Consider the following 9,290-nt stretch of genomic DNA (forward strand, 5'->3'; position numbering starts at 1 on the left):
TCAATATATACTAAGTATACTAGTACAAGAAGTTGGAGTAAAACCACTCCCATAATCAAGACACATTATACTATAATCTTGTGCTACAATCATCAAGATATTTTGTCCAATAATATCTTTGATTGTGAACATAGTTTATTAATTATGTGAACCGACAATTTAATCTTTTGTGCATGAGCTAAGACTCCATACATTAAATTGTCTACTACATAACTAAAAGGACACACATGTAACAAATGATCTATTTAAAAAGGTACTTTATTGAATTGAATAAATTAAATAAACAATTGTTCCATAAACAATTAAACAAAATATTATGTCTAAAGCGGATGGTTAACAGTATATCCCAACAAATATTCCACCTAGTACTTCCTTATCAACGATATTTCTGTTGTATGTTCCTTTCATCCGTTTTTGTTGCTCAGTCATAAACGTGACTCTTGTTATCGACATTGATATCCCTCTTAAAAATGCAACATAAAATTGACCATATGAGAAAACATGTTACACTAGATACTATCCAACATCTAGAAAAGTGAAAACTCATGAACAACAAATCACCTAGTGCATCTCCAAATACAAACTATTTTTTGCTTGCCCCCACCCTCTTATCCATTAAATCAATGAATCAAAACACCTAATGTTTCAGTTGCTAATATTAAATAGATGTGGCTGATCAATTACGAGGAAAAATTCAAATTAATGCATTTGCTAGCATTTTGGTGTACGTTGGACAATGTATATGAAATAGACACACCATTAGTTTTTCTATGTTCCATTATTGTTGTTTACTGTATAATATAACTTCTACTTATCAAAAATAAAACTAAACAAAATAACGCTCGTGAAAATATATAAGAATTCAAGAGATTAAAACATTGGTAATTTTGCACACATCTAAATGGGAAATTTTTCTATTCAACCAACAAAAGGTACTAAAAGGTTCACAAACCCATTATAGCAAATGATCACTCCTACTATAAAATAGATTACCGGCTGAGTTGATCACAATTCACAACTAATCGGAAATTTTTGTCGGAAAAACTAACAAAAGGTACTAAGCGTGTGACGACCAGAGGAAACTAAATAACGGAAAAGGGATTATTTAAAAAGCAAAGTAGTTAGCAAACCGAAAACTGCTGGTTTTGACTTTTGAACTCCAAAGCAACTAAATGTTCATAGAGTAAAGTTGATTAAAAAGAAATCTAAGATGCACATGTTGATGTTACTGTATTATGTAAAATGTATTAACCAAAAAAGTTGAACTACGTAAAATTCATATACTGGTATTATAAATTATAAAATAGAACATAAGAGTAAATCACCAACACTACTATCCTAGGACAGACTCCCTAAAACATACCTTTTCATAATATGAACAACATCATAAATGTTATGCTACATGTCCCATCTATGCAAAAGCTTCGAAAATAGGCTTTCATTAAACATTTATAGGCATTAAGACATCTCATCACATGTAGAATCAACTAAAGGAAACTTCAGCAATCACAATTTAAAAAAAAAAAAAGACCTCCAGAATTGAATAATTGATCAATCGAGTTGAAAACAAAACATATTAAATCAAATTAATCAACTTTTCTGACAATCGATGACCTAATTGGTAATTTTAAAAAAAAAATATTTGAATCTTAATTAAGAAACTTGAAGCTTGATGTTCTATTATGTTTTTCATGAGTTGATATAAATTTTGTAACTATTAAAATCAAGATTTGGTTTCTTTTAATTTCTACAACTATCTCCACCCCACATCCCCCAACTTACCAAATCTTTTTGGTCGAAGAGACATGGAATTATAATAACACTTCTAGCATGGATTAAGGTGTAAAAGAAGTGATTTCCATCGCAAGATACATGAAAACAAGAAGAGAGAGCAGGCAAAAAGCATACCTGTTAGTACTTTTTTTTCTAGCTAGCAGTAGTAGTAGATCAATAGGCGTAATGTTTATTCACGAATTGTAATCACATCCAAGAGGCAAGGGATTAGTTGTGGATGGATGATAATAATCTATGTCTCAATCACTTGTACCCCTTTCGATGTAGTTCAAAGAGATACTTTCTTCAAATCAAAAGTTGCCATGCCACCATTTCGTTAAGTGATTTTTCCTTGTAGGCGTGAGTATGTACAACTATTTGTAGGGGTTTTTCAACCAAAAAAAAATATTATTTAGGTAAATGATAAAGGGGGTAATGTAGTAATTATATATATATCCCTATAAAATGTAAAAATAAAAAATACAAAAACAAAAAAGTTATATAATTTTTATTTCTTCATTTTATATTTTTGGTTGTAACTAAGCGAAATTCAAATATTCCTATAAGCTCACTCACGACAATTGTTTAAGCAGGTGATACACGAAATGCATATCAATGAATCCAAGCGAAATTGATTTTTTCAGATATACATATATATATATATATATATATATATATATATATATATATAAATAAAAGATATTGAAAGCAAAATTCAATAATTTTGGTTCAAAATTAATATTTATTTTTAAAAAGTTATTAAATATAAAACTCAATAACTTAAAAAAAGGCAAAATTCAAAACCCCTAAGATGACTGGGCTTCCAAAGTTGGCTTTTTTAATTTGGAGGGATAAGCAATGGAGGGTGTGAGGTTAGAAGGCCGTTATAGAATTGGGGAAAGTGTTGGAGGTAAGCTCTGCGATCGAGAATCGAGATACGTCATGCAATATGTTTCTTTTTTACTTTGCGTGGATACATGTGAAACACTCGCTGTTCATGCTTACTTGTCCCAATCGGAATTTCCAATGATTACTGTTCAACCCTATATATATATTATATACATATGTTGTTTAGAGATCATGCTTTTATTATTATATATAATTTTGCTTCGGATTTATGTTATATACATATTGATAGCGTAAATATATTTTTATTTTATGTAGATTAACTTCTAATATCATGTTGGTTAATTATTATTTTTACTATATTATGAATTCATAATTATTATAGAGATTTATTTATTCTTATCTTATAAATGATCGAGTTGTATAAATGTAATATACCACTTGAACATTTGAAGGGTTGGACACACTCTTGCAATTGATTTTACTTTGTAAAACTTCCTAAAATATTTCAGCTTTAATTTGTTCTGATTTTTGTTCAAGTGACAAAAAAATCGCCTGAATTAAAAGAATATTTATAAATAGATCATAAAACTTACTTCTTGATTGTGATTGAAAGATTAGGAACTTATGGGCCAAAGTGAAACTAGGAATTAATTAAAGACAACATGCAAATAAAAACATACACATAAGTTTAAAGCATCTTACTCCTATAACATATTAAAACAGTGGAATTACTCCTTACAGCTTGTTTGGATGACTGTTACCTATTGGTTGTTGTATTGTATCGTATTGTTACTTTAAATATAATGTTTATTTTGATTGTTACTTAAATTTTATTGTATCGTATTGTTAAATTCATTGTTACGTAACGACGAAAATGATGGATTATTATAAGCAGCAGAAGCAATCCCAATATCAAAATCACATGTAATCTAGACAACTAGCATATACGGGATTTCACGGGTTACCTCTTGAAGCGTGAACAAATCTCTTCTATCACGTGAGCCTTCAGTTCCATAACTTCTCAATGGAATCTCCACCACCCGCACAATCATGATCCTCGAACGTTCCACGGTCTTATACTGTGTTACCCAAATAATATACGAAAATAACAATTTCGTGTGGGCGAAATTTTAAGGAAAATATGGCTGAAATTTCAGCCACCATGTCTTATCCCCTCGAGGTGGAAAAACTTATGTATTTATAGCACATGTTTTAAGGGTTAAAGCCTTTTTCCAAAATCTGTTAGGTTTTCCTTTTCATCAGAAAAGGGATTCATTCATTTCCTATTATTTAAGTACAGCAGAGACCACATAATTTAATTAACAAGGCTTCCAATTATGAAATTAATTTTTAATTTTAAAAATTAATATCCACCATAATTAATTACGAATTATTCCACTAAAAATTTATAATTGCACTCATTATTCAATTTCGAAATTCATCCATTAAATGTTATTTAACTCCCCATGTTAAGATTCAGATACTAATCAATTAAATTAAATTACTGACAATTTAATTTATTGATTATTTCCTTTAGACTTTCGCTTAACTTATTTCATGTGTCGGATACAAACTCTACCGGTCGTGTTTACACATAAAAACTTATAAGCTTTCATAAAGGTATATAATCAATCTCTAAACTGAGACATGGATTCCATCAACTAACTATTACTTCGCCAATGTACATTATTATTATTATTATTATTATCCAATTTACCAGGCATATTGACCCACGAAATAATCTCGCCTTGTAATAAATCAAAATAATAATAATATATACAACTAATAATAATTATATCAAGATTAAGAGTATAAGTACATTTAATGGCTAGAGAGTTTATTTTATTAAGTTAGTATAAAATACTTATCTCTACTTGGTCCGTTCAATACATACAAAATGCACTAGCACAAAAAGTTAAAATTAAACCATTCTCATAATCAAGATAAATTATATTTAATCTTGTGCTACAATCATTCATGATGGTTTGTCCAATTCCATCATTAGATTGTGAACTCAAACTTTATACTTATAAGAACCGATGATTTAATCTTCCGTATATAAGCTAAATTCTATACACTAAATCATCTACTATATAAGCAAAGGACACAGACTAATATATGATCTATTTAAAAGTTTATTAAAACTGAATAAATAATTATTTCATAATAAATACTATATCTAAACCGAACTCATGGTTAATAGTATATATCCCAATAATCTCCCACTTAGACTTTTAACCATGACAATTGTTAGAATATACTATATCCAAACGCATGGTTAATAGTATATACCCCAACAATCTCCCACTTAGACTCATAACCATGCATCTACAACTTTCTGAGGCATTCTTTTTATATGACTATTAAAAGTCTTCACCAAATAAGGTTTTGTTAAAAAATCTTGCCAAGTTATTTTCTGATGCAATCTTTGTCCAGTAGTTCTTTGTCGTCACTATCTAGTTTGGTATTAAACTCTTCAGGGATCCTGTTACCAAATCTATCCCAAGAGTGTACACCGAACTATAATTTTCCTTAGTATTCTCACACTACGACGAAGTGCTACTAATATTACTTTCATTACCTTACAGTATTGAAATATTATCGACTTCTTGCTATAGTGTTCATTATTCAAACATCACTCCCACTCGATAAAGGCATATTCTGCCTATTAAATTTTTTCACTACTTAAATGTAATGGAACGTCAATTCCAATGTTTGGGTTTTGATATTCTTGATCATCTAGTTATTTCTTTGCCTAGTTCCTGTAAAACTAGTTTACTTCTAGGAACATAGTTTATTAAGTAGTCCTTATCAAGAAAACTGCATTTATTTTAACAATTGCCTTATTTTCTTTAGGACAATAAAATAAACCTCCATTCGTTTTCTTGGATATTCAATAAACATGCACCTATCCATTCTTAGTTTCAACTTACATATCCGTTTTCCCTTTCAGCACCTATGCTGGACAATCCTATGTCTGAACATGCCACAGACTGAGCTTACATTCAGTCCACAGTTCTATAGATGTCACAGGTACCACTGTTTTAAAAGGCGTTTCTGGGGCGAGCCCCGGGGCGAGGCATACCAAAAACTCCCCGGAGCGATGATGTGGGGCAAAAGTCTCAAGAGGCATACGCCCCGCAATTTGGGGCGTACGCCCGGGCGTTCGGGGCGTACGCCCAGAGACTTTTTTAAATTAAAATAAAATTTATTGAATTAGTCCTTTATATAATACCCAAATTCTCAAAAGTCAGTTTGGTAATTACTCAAAAGGTTTAAAAAGGAACTCAAGAGTATTAAATTTAAAAGTAAAGATCTTTTTTATTGATTTAAGCCCTAATTTATGGGTTTTCTAAATTTTTATCTTGTCCGCTAGTCTGCTAATATCTCCCAATTCCCAAAAGCAACGAATATTTAATTTTTTTTACAAATACAAAGAGAACTACATTTTTCTTCCTAGCAGCAAATTCAAAGTTCAAATTACAGGTTAATCATCCTTTTGTTCTTCCATATAGAAAACTTTATTCTTTTAGACTCAAATTACTTGTGCTTGTAAGTAACATATAATAGATTATTTTGATTAATTTTTTGTGGGGATGGAGCACATATATATATATATATATAGTTTTCTTTAATTGTTATGCAATTTTACCTGTTTATAAATATTTACTATCATTATATTATTTTATAAAATATTAAAAATTAAATACCTATGGGGCTTACGCCCCGTGCCTCGGGGCTTATGCCCCGCTGAGGCATATGTAAAATGCCTTGCCTTACGCCTACGCCTTTTAAAACACTGACAGGTACTAACTTAGAAGGAACTAAATTCAGAATGTAATTTACAATTTCTAGAAAATATTCCAAAAACGAATAAGGCAAATCCGAATAACACTTCATTAATCTATACATGTCCAAAGGAGACTTATTTCTTATTTCTACCTTACTACTCTATTATGGAGTTTACGATGTAGACAATGGAGATGTAATCCCTTATTCTTATAAGTAACAAAAGAACTCTTTAGAGAGGTGCTCGCCACTACAATCCAATTGCAGTAACTTAGTATATTTCCTTGGTGCTTCTCCGTTTCAAGTCTTAAAATCTTGAATTACTTAAATCATTAAGACTTACGGTGCATCAAATAAATATATTAATATTTTGAGTAATCATTTATGAACGTCACAAAAATACTCAAAAACTATCTCGTACTAGTATGTTCATTTAACCATACAAAACAAAAGGGATTCATTCTAGTTTATCACTAGCTTTATTTTCTTTTGAAGGGAAACATACTTTAGTCAAATTTCCTTCCAAACAAGATCTACAAGTTGGTAGTGCCTCTACTTTCAATGAACCTAAGGTCTATCCTTGACCAACTTGAAATACTATTCAGATTAATATGACTTAGACAAAAGTGCACAGATAAGTTATACTCAATTTTGAAGAACATATTCTCTTATGAGGTAGACTAATATTGTTCTGTTCAGGAGTGACATTAAATGTTACAACCCAAATTCGGATACCATAGATCACGTCGTAAGTTAGTCGATGTAAATCCAAGAAGAGATTATCTTTGAGATGATAAGAAGTTAATCCTATTGGTCTTAAACGATACAAGGGTGTATAAGAGTGGTTAACAAATATTAGAAGTTAAACGAATCAAGGATGTTGTAACCCGTATTTTCGGGTAACACTAGAGGTGATTAACTATCCCAAGAGGTCTTGTTTTAATGTATTTGAATCATATAATATCCGCATCATAAGTCTTGAAGTCAAGCGAGTTATGAAACAAAAGTTGATAAAAGTTGTCGCAACTTAGGTTTATAATTTTACTTAAACTTTAGGTCAAATGTTACTGCATTTTTCTCCCAATGTGCTTGGAATTATGGGGTGATCTACCTATCAAATTGAAGATCTATGAGTCTAGTTTCCAACGCATTAAACCGTTCATCGATACGATCTCGGAATAGAGAGATATTCGCGTTTTCGCGAGAGTGCGCCAAGCTGCTCTCTATGGGGCCCACAAAGGCGGTTTAAGACATATGGACATATATAAGATACCTCAACCCCGTTTTAAGTCATTATTTTTCAGTATATTCAGACCTTATAACCCTAAAAACAGTCTCTCAAGGTTCTCTCATGATCCAAGACCCAAACAAAGGGCAAACAACACAAATCAAATGTCGGGAATCCCGTGGCGCTAGTAAGTTTCTTGTTCTTCTTGTTGTTGCTGATTTTTGTGTTGTTCCAGCTCGTGTGGGAGGTTGTTTTAAGTGTTTTATGTCCTGTAAATACACCTTCAAGTTTTTAATATCAACCCTAGGTGATTTCAAGTCTTCTAAAGTAATTCTAGTGCCGAAAAACCCGAATTAATTGCTAGTTTCGCTTCCTTGTTCTTGTGGCAGAATTGAAGGGATATTTCGTGGAAAATTAAGGTCAAATTGGAGTTGTTCTTTCTGTTTAAAGGTAAGTAACCTCTTACTCTATATATATTTAAGATTATCCAAGTTGCAGCTAAGTCGTTGAAGCTAGAACTTGTGAAATATATATCGAAAAGCTTGGTAGTAATGTTGTTGGTTGGTGGACTGTTTTGGAGGCTCAATATGATTATTAATGATGTTGTTTGGGCTGTTTGGTGATTGTATTGACTTGTGGGAAGTCATATAAATAGGGGAGGTGCTGTCCGTTTCATCGTAAAATAGGTTGTGGTCGATACATAATAGTTACGACGCTTAAACGATAATGATAGTGTCATTTGTCTTATTGTAGACTAAGGAGTCGTGATATTTGCATAGCTTGAGGTTGGGCAGTATATACAAGGTATGTGAGTCTATCCCCTTCATTCTTTTGCACGACTCCGATTGTACATAATGTAATGAACGAGCTCCCAAAGATACTCTACTCTTAGAAGCTAGCAGTACTTACATTGCTGCCCTTCTTATGAAACGATTGGTATTGATGTTACTTCTCTTATTCTTATATTATCAATGTTGTTGGTAGTTCCTGATTCTTATAAGTTTCTTGATGAAGAGTTAATCCTAATAACGTGTACGAAGGATACCGACCTTACGTCACTCCGAAAGGTTCAAAATGTGATTCCAATGAGTCCAGCATGCATCATATATATGTATCTATTTTACTCTACCGAGCCGCGCTATAGTTGGCCGGGTATGGCACCTATTGTGCAACCACTGATCAGTTGGGTTTTACCGAGCTCCACGTGGCCGGGTACGATTCTACCGAGCCCTATGATGGCCGGGTACGTTTTACCGAGCCTATTATGGCCGGGTACGATATGATGATGGTGATGCCCACAAAGGCGTATGTTTTAAAAGTTTATGTATATATATGTATGTATCATGTATTTCATGTCAGTAGCCCTCAGAGGTACCCAGATGTCACAGGTTGTATATTCTCTATCCATGTTTACATTACTGTTCTTACTTATGCTTTCTTGCCTCACATACTCAGTACTTTATTCGTACTGACGTCCTTTTTATTTGTGGACGCTGCATGTCGTACTGCAGGTCCTGATAGACAGGTAGACGTAGCTCCCCCACCACAGTAGGCTGTCCAGTTCAGCGGTTATTGGCGAGATCCCTTCTCCGGACTTGCCGTGGTCTTGGTATGCATTTTTGTTATAGACCTTATGGGTATGTCGGGGCCC

General features: G+C 32.3%; 1 long non-coding RNA gene across 1 annotated transcript; it reads right to left on the reverse strand.

Annotated features, from left to right (window-relative positions):
• Window positions 1–242: 242 nt before the first annotated feature.
• LOC104085107 (uncharacterized) lies at window positions 243–2,191 on the reverse strand. Its single transcript, XR_011415799.1, has 2 exons — window positions 1,364–2,191; window positions 243–463 (listed from the first exon to the last, which is right to left on the reverse strand). It is a non-coding gene; the product is annotated as an uncharacterized lncRNA (long non-coding RNA).
• Between the last annotated feature and the right edge of the window lie 7,099 nt (window positions 2,192–9,290).

Source organism: Nicotiana tomentosiformis, chromosome 4 (genome assembly GCF_000390325.3).
Source record: "Nicotiana tomentosiformis chromosome 4, ASM39032v3, whole genome shotgun sequence".
NCBI classification, from domain to species: Eukaryota; Viridiplantae; Streptophyta; class Magnoliopsida; order Solanales; family Solanaceae; genus Nicotiana; species Nicotiana tomentosiformis.